Source organism: Meleagris gallopavo, chromosome 2 (genome assembly GCF_000146605.3).
Source record: "Meleagris gallopavo isolate NT-WF06-2002-E0010 breed Aviagen turkey brand Nicholas breeding stock chromosome 2, Turkey_5.1, whole genome shotgun sequence".
In the NCBI taxonomy this organism is placed as follows: domain Eukaryota; kingdom Metazoa; phylum Chordata; class Aves; order Galliformes; family Phasianidae; genus Meleagris; species Meleagris gallopavo.
The window spans coordinates 11,211,448-11,227,402 of record NC_015012.2 but is presented as its reverse complement, the minus strand read 5'-3'; the positions used below and the strand labels follow the sequence as shown (position 1 = coordinate 11,227,402).

General features: G+C 39.7%; 1 long non-coding RNA gene across 2 annotated transcripts in view; it reads right to left on the bottom strand.

Annotated features, from left to right (window-relative positions):
• The window catches only part of LOC109365847, a 30,367-nt gene extending 14,853 nt beyond the window's left edge, over positions 1-15,514 (bottom strand). The window contains exons 1-2 of one of the 2 annotated variants that reach the window (XR_004158756.1): positions 15,004-15,514; positions 1,047-1,115 (exon numbers count right to left, since the gene is read on the bottom strand). This is a non-coding gene — a long non-coding RNA (uncharacterized LOC109365847). The other variant, XR_002111624.2, reaches the window with a different exon arrangement.
• Between the last annotated feature and the right edge of the window lie 441 nt (positions 15,515-15,955).

The window sequence follows — 15,955 nt, the reverse complement described above, 5'->3', positions numbered from 1 at the left end:
GTATGTATCAGTGTGTAAAGGCTTCAGGAGAATGGACAGAACATTTCTGCAACCCCTCTTGAGAAGCCAATTTGCTTCGCTCTAAATTTCCATCACTTTACCACTTAATGATGCACAAGATGCTGAATTTGTTTAGTTTCACAGATTGTTACTGGGCATATATACTGCTCATCCCTGGAAAGTTATAAAACAATCATAAGTATTATGATTATGCAGAGAGAAATGATGAAATAGAGGGAGAATTCACAGTTAGGACTCACTAATAAATTTGAGTGAAGAGTAAAATCCAATAAACAAACACTGCACAGGCCATTTTGTCCCTTCTAGAAACAAATTATGATTATGGCAGATATGTAAGAAGACTAACATGTTTTTTTTCTCCACTTCTTTCTCATCCATTCCCCACTCAATGATTACAGCATTTTGGCTTCTATTTTCTTGCTAAAGAAGGCAAAGTTAAGTAAGCAGGACACAAGACCAAGAGTCAACACAACTGGAGTTTTCTCTTGGCTATACTATTGACCTACTGCTTAACCTTTTCCATTGTATGGAAACAAATAACACCTTTGTGTGTCTTTATTTCTGTTCCTACACTTCACATGTTGTATGAGCAGAACTGTCCATACATATGCAGATTGTAATGCATAACAAATCTCCTGTCTTGGTCAAGGTCTTGACATCTTCAAATACTAAAATAAAACAAATAATGATTACAAATTGTCCAAACAGTGCTCTCTCAGAGAGGAAAATTTGTTGGCAGAGAAACTTGTAAAGAAGTGTCATTCTTTCCATTTTCACTTCCTCTTGCTAGTTCAACATTCAACTTTATATATTAATCCTACAAATATTCATAAGAAACTAAGAACCATTTAGTGGTCATTTTTCAGACCTAATACTGGTGCAGTCCTCATCAGGGCAGTGTACCCACTTCTTAAATTAAAAGCTGATTTTCTGAAGGCTCAGTCATGGTCAATGATAATGCAGTTAATAGATCACACAGTTTGTACTGGTAAAGGACGAAAAGTAAACAGAAGACAGCCTGTTACCTTAGAGTCGTTTACTTAATCTTCTCCTACATTTCTCCATTAGGCTTCTTTGAATGTTGCCTTCAATTTCTGGAATTTAAAAAAAAAAAAAAAAAGAAGAAGAAAAACAGAAACAATTAAAACCTGATATCACATGATTCATCGGAAAAGTAAGTAATAATGAGGGTTATAATGTAAAGCTAAAATCTCTTCCTAGTACATACTCTGCAATATGCTCGGACTTCCAGACTGTCTCCATAGCATAAAGGTGTCCATCCTGCCCTCCAAGCCAATGTCAGTTTGGTGAAAAACCAGGATGGATAAATGAAATCTTTGTTGCCAGTATGATTTTTTTTTCATTAAACAGAGATCTAGACATCTTACAAATAACCAGGAGAAAAGCAATAGCAAAATATACTTAAAACATTCAAAGCCTGTACGAGATGCTGATTGTCCATACCTCTCTGCAGCTTCCTCACAGTCAATATAAATCATACATTTGTGAATGCTCATGTTTTTAAAAGAGAAAGATATTTTTTACAATAAAATAATAGGGAGTATGATGTACACAGGAAAAGTATTTGTATATACATATACACACGCATACACACACACACATAGATGTAGGCTGCTCCAAAACTAATGTCTTTTATTTATTTCTGCAGAAACTACAGTAGATACAAAGAGCACAGTAATGCAGTTTGATAGAGTAAACACTCAGCTACAAAACACTATTTTTCCACATAGTCACCACCATTAAGCCATGCATTTTCACAGCAATGAACAATAGTCTGCATACCAGCACTCATAAAAATCTGCAGTAGTAAAAGTGAACCACTGTCCCTATTGCCACTACTAAAATGCACCACCCACCACCTCACTCTGCTCACATCCACTGTTTGGTTTCTATAAACGTGCCAGAAGTGTCGGTAAATGTCAGTGAGTGTGATATTTTTTACATGGAGAAATTCAATTACACAACTCCACATCAGATGCCATTTTGTCAGACCGCCCTGCTGCTGCCATCTGTTGCACAGCAGCAATATGTGACAGAATATTGGATACTGGTGGGAAGATTCACCCTCGACTGACATTTCACCAACACCCACCTCTGATGTCATGGCCCAACATAATAAAACAAGAGGCGTTACTTTTGGAGTAGCTTCTGTATATACACATATTATCATACATATATATGTATATATGAATACATAATCTTATGTGAAAATGTCAAATAAAAATAGCATTTTTCCCAGAACTACCATTTTAAAAGAAGCTCTTTTTTCCTTTAATATATAACAATGATACAACCCAAACTTTAGCTCCAGATGTTAGCAGATCTGAGTTCTCTGGCATAAAGTATGGTATAGCATACTGAACTCCTCTCAGACTATGCTTTAGAGTTCACTCTTGTTTAAAGCCTCATCAGAAACAAAAAAGGCTGAATGAATTTGAAAACACACTGTTCTTATGCAGCAAGGTAATATCTTAAATTCAGTCATCTAGCCAGTAAATTGTATAACAGGAAAATCCAAGTTGAAATATTCAGTCTGCCAAAGATTATAAATTCTTTGTTTTGCTTTGGAAACAAATGCACAGCAGAGACCAGAGTCATAGAGCTAGAAAAACATAACAAAGGCTTTGTTTGTAAGGGGATGGAACCACTGCTCTCTGGTCAGAGATGAGGTTGGCTGATGTGTTTTCCACAATAGTCAATCGAACAATTTCAGCACTCAATCCTGGCCAAATACTAATCTACTGAATTTATTACATTTGGTTTTCTAAATTAAAATTACCGTCTGTAACGTATGTGTGATAAACAGCACTGAACACGTGACAAGAAAAGTAGCTTGTGAAAAGCTGGGCAAATTACAGTTTGAAGAGCCCAGAGAACTGCGAAACTGCACACTGAATATTTTCTGCCTGAGAAAAAAAGCATAACAGCTTAATGAGGTTATTTGTTAAAAACCCCTCTGTTCCCCTCAGTAATGGTCTGTGCAGCCCAGGTCTGGAAATGTCGTTGGTTTGACCAAAGCAATACTATCATCTAACAAAGCCAAATTTAATAGGAAAAATTCCACGGTAGCCAGAAATAATACACGTACATGCATACAAAAGAATATCCCAACTTAGAATTTCTGCTGATTTGTTTGTTTGTTTTTAAGATTTCCACTCTCACAATCATAAATATTCTCAAAACAAAAGCTAATACAACTATGTAGCTGCATGGGCTGAGACGGGTGAAATCCCAGACCACTGAACACAGAGCATTTGCAGTTCTGCAGTCCCACCGCATCATTCAGCATCTTTGGTCAATAAAGTTTCTGGTAGTCCCTGTATGACCTAATTCCTATTTTTTCACAGAAACGTTTTTCTCTTTCACCACCATGTGCTCTCTTCAGAAAAGCAGTCCTGAAAACAGCAAGTCTATTCATGCCTACTTGAATAAAAATGAATGCCAATTGGTTGCCCATTTCATGCTTTCACTTTGACTTGTGCCAAACCATTTTTTGACATGATTTCTACACAGAAATGGAAACAGGTCTAGGCTTAGTTGAAACATGCCACACTGTATATACACCCTAAAAGAGTTGCAAATTACCCATTTCCAGTGTTGGGTTGGTTTTGTTGGTGGTTGTTTTTTTTTTTCCTTGTTTTGTTTTTGTTTTTTTTTATTATCATAGAATGGCTTGGGTTGAAAGGAACCTCAAAGATGATCTAGCTCTAATCCCTTCCTTCCAAACCATCTAGTTCCAAATTTGGTGACTGGATAGCCAATCACTAAATCAGGCACTAGAACAGGTTGCCCAGGGCCCCATCCAACCTAGCTTAGCCATTTTTTTCCCAAGTTTCTGCAAATGCTATGAGTGAGCATTCAAAATAAATTTTTAATGAGGGATTCATACAAAAACGGATCCTGTATTACTGATCCCAGGAAACTTTAGGAGTTTTAGGAGCCAGCCAGCCAGGGTCTTCTTACCTTCCCATGATATCATTGCTCCCAGGAAATATTTCACAGTAGAAATAAAAACAAGTAGGAACTCAGATATGCTAGGTGTTGTACAGAGTCAACCCACGCCTAGAAACTGCTATGTGAATACCAGGCATTGACTAAGAGCTGCTCATAAAGACTACCTGTACTCTCGGTGGTGACGAGCGCATTCAAATGGCAACTCATCCCATTCATGAGATGGGATAGGATATCTCTGTAGATATCCATCTCTCTTTGCTCTCTGGAAAGTAACTTAGAAAAAGTAGTTCACTGTTTTACTGGTGACTGGTACTAGATAAGAAAAAAAAAAAAAGTTAAATGCTAATAACAAACAAACAAAAAAAAGACTTCCTATCCTCTACTTGCCAGTTAAGACAGATGAGGTTAAAATGGTCAAAATCACTTGCTCAAGATTACAAAAAAGGTTTATCAGAAAGCTAGAAGTAAAACTCAGGGTTTTTTGGGGTCAGCCCTTCCTTACTCAGGGTGAAATAGTGAAAAGGTTCTCACTGCTTTCCAACAAACAGAAATAGAGAAGGAATACACAATAGATTTCACACTTTGTGCTTCCTATCCACTTCTCTGTGAAAAGAACAGTATCCCTGTTGTTTTCTTTCTTCCTGACCTAAGTCAAAGACAGAAATGTAGTCCACATTTTCTGTTTCCTTGGCATTTATTCCTAGAGACGTTGTTTATGTTGTTAATCTCACTAGGGCCTGAACATTCAACTGAGATCAGTGCAAGACTTGCAACCAACTTAATGAATTCTGTGTAAGGTCTTAGAGCTATTTTAATGCAAAAAGCAGAAATCAGATCTGAATTTTCAAGGAGCAGGTTGCTAACATTCTTATTCGAGAACAATGTGAACATCATCTTTCACATGACTTTTGTTTCAGTGAAACCAGCTTCACAAATCTCACATCTGATAGATCTTTGCTCTTTCCAAATCTGGGATAAACAGAATTAGAAATCTGCCTGTATTTTCTTCTATTTGACTCTTATATTCTATCTGTTCGGCTGAGAAATCAGCATAGAGAAAGGAGGAGTAGAAGCACCTGTGCAGAAAATTCTCCGAGCAAGCATTTGGCTCACTATCTCCAGAAAAGTTATTTAATGGTGAATTATTACAAATAAAAAGGTAGAAAAATAAACAATGAAAATCAATTCTTCAAAGATTTAAAATGATATGTAAAGCAAGACTGAAACTCATTCTCCAATAGCTTGTTTGTATCAGGACATCATTACTGATGACATTCAAAAACAGAAAGTTCTTCTCAGTTCCCCAGAGGAGAAAACTCACATGCAGGTTCCTCAGAAACAACCTGAGGAACAATCTGGACAAAATGCAGTTTGATTCTGGTCTACACCTGTCTTTTTCTCACTCAGCCCCTGGGGTTGACCACCCGCACTTCAGCCACCTCTCTTTCACCTCCGATGACCTATTCTCCATTGGTTGTCGCATTATTTCTAACATCGCCCTTAAAACAATTACTCCCAGTCTCAAGAAACTCTCAGTGGAAGTCAGAGAAGTTATTTTCATAGCCACCACCAATATTCCATTTTGAAGATGAGTGCTGCATGGAGTTCAGGGAGGTGGAACACGGCAGCTATGCTATTATTTGGATTTAGCTGCTAGAAGGTTATGTGGAGTAGAGAGAGTTAAAAAACAATTGACATTTGTGATTTTAAGTTGACATTAACATAATGGAAACAGTGTGCAACTCCCATCTCCCCAGCCATCAAGGGTCTGTCAGCCTTAGTCAGTGTCCCAATGCCCTCTCACTTATCCTCCTTAAAGTAAATGAGTCGTTATGAACCTGACATTTCTTCCAGAGGCAAGCTCAGCAGGGTCCTCCTTCCCTCTAACTTGTCATCATCCAGAGTTTTATGCTTTAGTAACTTGAAACATCCTGTAAAATCTATCAGGATTAGTTTCCAGTATAGAAGCACTTGTACTTGATCCAAGCTAATCAAATGTTCTTTAGATACTAAGCCCCGGGGTTTAAGCAAGCACACCCAACCTATTAAGCAAAAACGACCTTCTTAGTGTGGCTACTATATCCTCCTTTTTGACCCCTTTTGACACAAATTTGGCTGAGATAAGACAGTTAAAGTCATTGTGAATGGGCCAAAAATAATATAGTAAGTGTGTTCCTGATCTCACTAGAATGTTGTAAGATGAAAAAAGCTGGGTTTTTTTAGATGAAACTAGACATTTTTTAAATACTAGTCAAATGAGCTTTTTAATTAATTAACATTTTGTTTTTAAACTTCTATATCAGTCTTTCCCAAAGGAATTAGTATCTAAATTAAGGATTTTAGAAGCTCATCTTATAATCAAACGCAGGTTTGAACTTACAAGTCACATGTGACCTGGCAGTCAAGAGGTTATGGTGAGTAAGAAGGTAGACCACAGAAAACCAAAGAACAGGAAACTTCTGGTCTAGTGTTGATGGAAAAGTTTTGGATTAGACGGATGCAGTACTGAATAACTTATTTCAAGCAAACAGCTCTCACAGAACTTTCTGACCCTTTTATAGAGGAAACACTGAAGATGTATGATGTAAGACTTCAGAGGTGCACATATTAAGCAGCAAAGTCTTCTTTTGAGTTATATGCAGTGGGATCTGTGTTTACACAGCTATACGGAGTGAATTCCGCTTCTTCCATTCACAGACTCCATTGACTGACTGACTTCCTTGATTTCAAAAACAATATTTATTATTCCATGGATGTTGCTATAATACTGAGCATGTCTAAATGCCTAGACAATTTTACAGAATTTCTGGAAGGCCCTGAATGTACATTAGACAGTCCCACTCAGTGCTCTATTAAAATCACTCTGCACAGCCACAGAAACAGTCCTTTTCGACTACTGACAATTCTAGAGACATCCAGGAGCTGGCAATCTAAAAAAGGCAAAGCATTTCAGTCACATTAAAATTAATCCAACCCAATCCAACACTTTCCATATTCTTGATGGGAGAAGACATGTTAAAATCAGAACTTCACATATAAAAAGAGCTTCTATCTCTGATAGATACTAAGAGGCAGCAAATAAAATGGCTTAGAAACATGCTCTCCTAAAGCCAGTTCTAAGATTGTATGAGGTTGTGCTGCCTTAACTCAGCATAAGCCTGGATTCTGATGAACAGGATGTTAATTTTAATTCTCCCGACTAAAACGAGACACAATTTGTCAATGAAGAACATAGAGAAGGAGGCTGCTAGGCTATTAAGAGGAACTGAATTCCTTGAGTGAACTTAGGCTTGATTAAATTTCTGAAAATGTAACGTAACATTAATAGCAAATTTAAACTTTGACCAAGTTTAGCTCTTTCGTTTCCATTGGAATAAAAGCAAATATGTCTCCAGAGTAAAATGAACAAAATAAAAAGTATTTTTAAATTGGTCAAACAGTCCAATTCTCACTAGGGAGGTTGTACATACAGTTCCATTCACATTAATTGTAGGCATCAGTCTAAGAAAACATGTGTGATCGGTTGCTACAACTCAGCTGATGACTGGTAACTTGATGATGTGCTTGAGGCCAAAACCTAAGGGCAGGCTCCTGTGCTGGCTCAGAGTCAGCTGATGTTTAAAAGGACATTAATCTAAATTAATACCGAGGGTGTTTGGATTAAAGAAAAACAATGAAAAATGAAAGCTGATAAAATATATAAATTCCAGGGAGGAGTGTCTTCCTCATCCTTTGGTACATTTTCTTATTGTGACAACAGCGCAAACATTCCAGGTATTAACAAATCTGGAGACTTGGAAAAAAGCAAAATGCTTATACAATGGTTTGACTTTATCAATACTGTTATTTCACTTTCGTGCTCATAACAAAACTCATCCAAAAAGACCAAACCACCACTAAACAGACAAATTTTCTCCTGTTGTTAATCACTATAGCTTCCACATACATATCAGCAGTACACTTGCTAAAACAACAATAGTTCTAGAACAAGGCATTTAGAACCAATTCCTTTTTTTTTTCATAGAATAAAGGTGGAAATTATTTTCCAGGCAAGTATTAGATCTATATTGCTAATACTTATAATAATATTTTGTAATATAAAAATTATCACAAGATTTTGGCCAGGAGAGGAAAGGAAAAAAGAGAGAAAATAACTTTTTGTAGAACTTTCTCATCTCAACTTTGTGGATTTATGAAATGAGATTTATTCCTAGAAGTCAGATGTTAAGAAATATCAGATCACATTAAGAAGTAAATTACCTTTATCTTCCTTCCAGATCTAGATCACCATATCTTGGCCACAATTACTCATGCTAATATAGTATTCTATCATAAAAATCAGTATTTGCTAATTCTGTTAAGTTTTGCCACATTCAGGCTACGTTACTTGCCTTAAAATTCCAAGAAACCACACGCTTTGTTTGGAAACATACAGAAATAGCATGCTTGGGTGTAATTTATCTGAAGCTAATTTAGAGATTAATTTTGATATTGTGGCAACAGTGTAGGTAGGCGTGGGATGGGAGAGACTGTAGGATCAACACCATGGACCATTCATTATGCTGCTACGGAGCTACAGGGAGAAACACAGGGTTGCTGTTCGGAGGAGGGAGAGTTTAGTGCTGGAAAAGGACTGAAGGTTGTCTTGGAACAGAGATCAGTGTCAAAGGGGAATCCTGCTGTGAGGGATTTAGTGGTCTCAGAAACTGCCTCTGTTTTTATTACTATTTATAATTATAAATAGATGAGAGTAATTTTTAAATCTTTCCTTTCATAGCAAAATCCCAAGGTCATGGGAATTATCACCACCACAAACACATGATGAAGAGGAAGATCCAAAAATCTGCAACCACACAGGGTTTGTCAGTTCTGGCTCCCTCCCATTCCTTCTCCCCCTCTCCTCAACATACAAAGCTGATGCAGTACTTGCAGAGAAACCAGTATATCAGAACACAAGTCTTGTGCTTCCCTGTGAGATCCTTTCGGCTTACTCCAGGCATTCATTTGACCTCTGCTTGCTCCATTGATGCTAACATAGCTCTGATTGCGATGGGGCCCCTTGTCATCATCAGCAGCTGGGATTAGAGCCCAGTTCAGACAGTGCATTGTGAGTAACAGCTGTGCTCGAAAGAACAATTTCAAGGTGATCCTAGTTTTCAAGAGAAAAGCCCCTCATTTTCTAGAGCAGAAACAGTACACTGGGAGACAAAGCCACATCTACTTTTTGAGAGACAGCAAGGAAAGAGTCCAAGGAATCAGATAGGCATGATTGTGACAGTCTGGGTTCCGTGACATGCTGGCTTTTTCCTTGCCTCTCACCTTTCAGCTTTTTTTTTCCAGCAAAACTCAGTCTTCACATCTTTCAGCACTTGTACTCCAACACTTCCCAGCATAGCCAGATCAACCTGTGAGAATTTTTTCCTACCACATACTGCATGCCAGTATCTTATATTACTTTCACATCCACTGGCGCTCATCTTACTCTTTCTATGTTGAAAGGAGATTCAACTGCTGCTCAAACTACCCAGATCCTGTGAAGTTTGAAGAGCTCTGTCCTTATCAGTACTTCAGTGTAAAGAAATGATTCTGCTGGAAATTTGGGAATCATTTGAGAGAGAGTGAAAGCCTACATGCTAGCTTCAAAACATGACAAGTAGAGGATGCAGGTCATCATAACTCTAGTCACTCCCTGGGTGTCTCACTGCAGTATTGACCCCTCCTGGGATAACACACCACTCGCCACGAGTAAGCACTACAACTCAGTGAAAAGTTTCCTTAGCATTCGTTCCTTTGTCAATGACTAATCAGGATATAAGTCCAGGTATTTTTCCTACCTTTCTGAAATGCAGGCAGTACACATGATTACATCATAGTGGAAACATTACTCCAGCAACCACCATTAGCAGTAACTGCATGCATTGCTCCTTTCTTCCCATCTCTTCTGAGTGACTGGGTACTAGCAGGTGCCATGGATCACCTACTACTTACAGCTGAGTTGGATCTACCCCTGAACCAATGACAGACAAAATTATCTTCACAAGCATTGTTCCCTACTTTGTATTAGGAAAAATGGTTATTTTTACTGGCCTGTCTTTCAAATGTTTCTGTATGCACCACAAATCAGGACATTGGCTTGTCCCAATAAGAGCATCACCTTTTAATTCCCACCATCCTGGATAACAAAGAAACAAACAACAACAAAACAGCAACAACAACAACAAATCAGTAATTTTCCTCTTCTCATTCTTAAAAATGAACCACATGATACTCATCCTCAGTGTGTTCCGAGACTATTGCTTCTGATCTAGCAGATTTTTTTTTTTTCCGAAAGTAGCAAAAAGATTTTTCTTTGAATATATAGATACTTTCATGCTTCACAATTGCTGCATTTTATTTTGCTTACAGAGGAGAAAGTACAAGGTTTATTTCCAGTGAGCAGCAAATACTCTGTGAGGAATATGACAGAAGTCAAGAAGATAGCTAAGTCTATAAAAGAGAGCAGAACAGTATCATCCCATTTCTTTTTGTTATCACTGAATAACACAATGATGCACTGAGAGACTGCAGGTCGGCTTTTCCAAACAGTTTAAGCAGATTGCTGCTAAACAGGGTTCTCATTGACTGTAAGGCAGACACTTTGCAGCAGTGAGGCTACAAAAGCATTTGGAAACACATACACCTTTTTCTGAAATTGTTAAATTTATTACTTGTTAATCCCGTATCATAACTTGATGTAGCAAAAAGAAATAATGTAGACAATTTCCACAGGAAGCATGAACTTTCTGTAGTCTTGACAGGCAATGAAGCTCAAACTTTTGCATTTTAAAAGTATCCTTTGGCCTTTCAAACAAGAGAGCCTAAACTGCAACTCAGGAAATGCAAAAGGTGCTACTTGTTCCTTAATTGTAATGAGGAATCAGAGTTTTGTTTATAGAAACAAGGATTTTTTGTTCCTCTGGTTACAATAAAGCATTTTAAATGTGAACTGAGCTCAGAAAAGTTTTTCATTTTGTCAGGACTCCAAATTTTGCTGTTTAATTTCATGTTCTAGGTCCAGATGTAGCTAAAGAAAAAGAATGGTGCATTTTACTATCTGTGGGAATATGAGGCACAGCGGGATCCTGATTTCAGCTGGGATTTCTACTGCAGTACAACCCTTTACAGTTTTCTTTTGTAAAAGGAGTTGGTTTTTCAGTTTAAGTGATCTTGAGGCTAATTCCCTTTCACTACGGAGAACAGAAGACCTTCCTGTCCAGTTCCCAAAATCTTAGTAGTGACCTTGTTTTTTTTTCATGTCAGCCAAGAAGCAACCCATCCCTGTTACCACACAAGGGCACTTGTTTAATGTTGACGGAGAAGGAAATGTACCACCTACTGAGTCACCAATGCCACATCCTAAACACCTGGCTTTTGCCTTGCTAGGCTTCCATTTAAGTACAAATCTAGAACGAGTAGAGCTGTAGAAAATGTCTATAATAAAACCTCAAACCACACAACACCTTCCTGGATGGGAGGTATATTGTGATTTAAGTTTGTGGATTTCCAGAAGAAAATTGAAATCCCTTCCAAAGCAGACCTCCAGACGTGAGTTATCCTTTCTGGTTTTGTCCAGTTTCAGGGACAACGACTGCAAGTCACAGCCCAACACAAAAAATTAAATTAGTTTCCTTGAAGTCAAAAATAAAATCAGAGCTAAAAAACATGTTTACAGCAACTGCACAAAATTATGACCAAGTCTACCACAGCTTTAGATGCCTCCTTCTGGCCTAACTACCTTTGTAAGCATTGACCTAACTTCCTTCTATTCTCAAAAGACTTCTGAAAAATAAAAACAAATGACAACAACAAACATTTCTTAAAGCCAAATTAAAAACATTTCTTACACGTGAAATTTCTGTCTGTTAGACAACAAATAATTTGCCGTTCAGAGTACATCCCACAGTTGATAAACAAAGCAATATTTTACCACTCTATTGCAAAACACAGTACAACATGTTTTGGGAAATAATAATCCATTGAAAAAACATCATCTGGAGCAATACAATGCAGCAGGAATCACATGAACATGCTACATCCTGTGACTGGCTCTGAAGGAAATGTGGATACAGTCACAAAACATTGTGGGGCAAGAGGAAGCTCATCTTTTCTGTTGGACACCAGTTCACAGACAGGCCTGCTCACCTCTAACTTGCTCACCCACCACTCCCTTAATTCCCCACACTGAGAAGCTCAGCCTGTTAGCAGCCCTCCCACGGGTAGCAGTACCTAACCAACACTTTGAAGACACTTTCTGCAGTGTGCTGCCACAAGGCAGCCCATGGTTTCCACTAAAAAACAAACATTTATCTACCTATAAAGCTTCCTTCCAGATGTGCTACCTTAAGATATCTCTGTGCTCGAGCTCAGAGTCCAAAAACATGAGCATGTGATTCAAAGAAAGAAAGAGGAAAGGGTAGGGAAGAGTTTAATGATACAGAGTGACAGTTCCATAACTCACATTCTCAATGCATACAAATTTCCTTGCCTCTTTTAAACTAATGCTTGCAACCTATAATTTTCAAAAACCATACATGTTGCAGAAGGTGTTTGCTACAGCTGCTCTGTTTATATATATATACGGCACCACAATCCATCATTCCAGACAAGCATGTCACTGCCTACAACAGAGAGAAACCAAGTCCACGCAGACTGTCCCTGGACCAAGGTCACCTCAGTACACACCAACAATAAAGCTGCTAATAATGCTTTAGAGAGACTTCCCAGTACACACTGGAACAGCAAATCTACTTTTAAACTAGAATACAGACTTGAAACGTTGATGATAGCAGCAGTGAGTTTTCCTTTCTCAGTGCACATCCTCTTACCAAGAACTACTGGCAGCACTGCATTCATGCTCTAACAGGCCCCTGCTTAGAGGGCAGTGGGACTGGAGCATTGTTATTGCCATGGAATACTCAGCAAACAACACTGGGCAACTGCCCCCCAGCAGAAACACTGACAGTAGAATATCCTGATGAAACAAGTCAACTTAATTGATATTTTCTGTTTTATAGAACAGGAGGATAAAACTCCCCTGTAACAAAATAATTCTCTGTATTAGAAAATACAGAGAAAAGAAAATACATTTTTTTAAAAGTTATAAAATTTTTAAAATTTCAACATGAAGGCAAACAGTCCAATTCCTTTTTTTTTTCCCCTCACATTTTTTCAAAACAATCTTCAGTTTTCTGGGAGACTTACAGAATGTCTCATAACTATCCACTTTTTATGGAATAATTATTTTGATTGTCCCTCATCAGCAGCCTAAAGCCATGTTGTGAATTCTGGAAGTGACAGCTGAAATAAATTATTTGTTCTCTGCTCAGAGCTCATCTCTCTATCCCGCACACAAGCGGAGCCCCTGCAAAGATCCGTTTTTTCCCTGTCTGAGTTAAAGTCTCTCAAACTCCTTAGAGAAGGGGCACGGACAGGCATGACGGAAAATGGCAGTTCACAATCCTTACCCTGCAAAAGGAGTGTCAGCACCCACTTCCCTTCCCACACCAAGATAAAACACAAAACTGCAGCATAAAACAAATACAAGAGTGACAGGAAAGCTTGGCAAGGAGAAAAGATGAGGATACTTCACAGATTTTTCCTGAGCCATAGGAGCCTCCAGGACAGCTGCAAGTCCTGACAGAAGGCTGCTTCACCTCTACAGCATCCTCTTGCATTTCTGCAGGAAACATGCTTTCTACCAGCTAAATGAAAGAAAGCACAAAGACTACAACAAAAGACTTCTAGATCATATTTCTAATAGGTTCCATCTTATCTGAGTTACAGATTAACTTCAAACTCCAGCTTCTCCAGATGCAGTCAAAGGAACCTGGCTTCAGAAGCATTACTTCACACCTCAACCTGACACTTCACGCTTCATTGAAGATGCAGGGAAGAGCCTATCTTGTCTGTGTTCCTGCTTTATGCTTTGAGTCACATGTTGCATTAGCCAGAACACAAAGTAATTGCCCTTCAACCACTTTTCCCTCTCTAAAATGAACAAATTCTCTGAGGGGGCAGGGTCTTTTTTATTTTATTTTATATTTTATTGAGAAAAATAACAATCTCTAGGGGCCTTCTCATGTGCAACCTCCATACTGAAATAAGTCAAGTTACAGAGCAGCCTGGCTTTGCCTCTGTCCTTAACTCACTCTGGTGCAGTTCTGTGCCAGAGGGATCAGGGAAGAGGCTCTGTGCTCCAGAAGTGTAGATGTAGAGTCCCTTCCACCACTGTGATATTAAGCCATTCAAAAAAAAAAAAAACCAAGGCGGAAAAAAGAAAAAAAAAAAAAAAAGTTCAATTTACACAGAATGCCCTAAGCGCCTATAAGCGGGACACGCCAGTACTCCCAGCACATCCCTTGCTTTTCAAATCATCTTTCAACTTTACAGCTCAGCGGTATAACAAAAACAGCTGCGCAGCACTGCCGGGTCCCTCCATGAGCACATCTCGCTGCTGCCCGCCTGCCTGCAGCTCCACGGTGGTACGGTCAGCCTGAGGGATGCCAGGCCCTGGGTTGGCAGGCAGGGACAGCCACACACACACAAAAAGCAAACATTTTGAGGATTTTCCACTGGGAGGAAAAATAACACATTTGATCTACACTGCTACCAGCTGACGTCGCCATGTTTTAAAGAGTTCCCCCCCCACACCCTGCTCACAGCATGCGAGGGTGTTTCTGCATCTCACTCTGGGCTTTTCTTCCTCAGCTGCTCCTTTTTTGAGGGTTTCCTACAGTTTTTGGTGCAGATGGGTGTGGAGGCTGCAGCGGTGCAGTCCAGCTGCCAGGGAGAGCAGAATTCCACAGAGCGCCAGAAAGTTGCAGAAGGTTCCAGAGGGGCAGTGGGCTGGACTGGCAGCAAGGCTGTAGCGCTGGGCACCAAACCATCATTTGTTGCGTAGTTTTCAATTATATTTATAAGGAAAAATTGCCCTCACTCAGTACTCTCAACGCTACAGTCAGGACTCACCTCCACTCCGACTCTGGGCACAAACCCGCCAGGAACAATACCACGGGGATGGAGGTGAGCTGGCGCTGAGGGTGCCCTCTCTAAGGGGCAAACTCAAATTGAAACCCGCGCTGCCGAAGGGCCGAACCCCTTGGCACGGTGAGGGCTGTGAGCCCCGAGAGCCCCCTCACACAAGAGGCGCGCAACTTCCCGCCAAATGCCCTCAGCGCCCGCCACGCCTCAGGGCGCCACTGCTGCGCCCCAGGGAGCGCGGGCAGCACCGGGTGCCTCCGGGCCGTGCTGCGCGGCTCGCGCTGCGAGACTCGGTGTCTTGCAGCACCACCTGCCGGTGCCTCTCCCTGGGACGCGGGAGCATCTCCCCGCGGGGCAGGAGCTGGATTAAATTTTGCAAAGCACCTGGGGACTCTGAAGTGACTGGTCCATTCTCGGCACTTCTGGGTTTCTGTATAACCAAGGTGAGCAGCTTTAAATGCACTTGCACGTCACAGAAAGTTGCTGCTCTGAAGGAAGATCAGACGAGCCACCCACCTGCCTGGTTAGCAAACCCAGCCTGACTTTCAGCAGTTACTTCCTTCATCTGGTTTCCTTCTTAGGCTCGATTCATCCAAATGGTGAAATCACGCTCACTAGCTTTAGTGAAAGTTGCTCCTTGCTTTGAGTTTATATCTGGTGAAGGCAGAGAGATTTGGATTTTTTTTACCTCAGTGGCTGACCAGAGATAATACAAATACGAAGAAATACATTACTTTCAAATTCCATTATATCTGACGTTCTTTTCTTCCTCAAAATTCAGGTGCAATACTTACTGACCCGTTAATACTGTAGACTGCCAGTACATGGAGGAATTATTGTGGAACTACTACACAGAGAAAAACAGTACGACTTTCATTTTAACCCAACATTTATTGCCTGCAGCAGTTAAACGCAACACAATATATGTGCTGTTTCTACG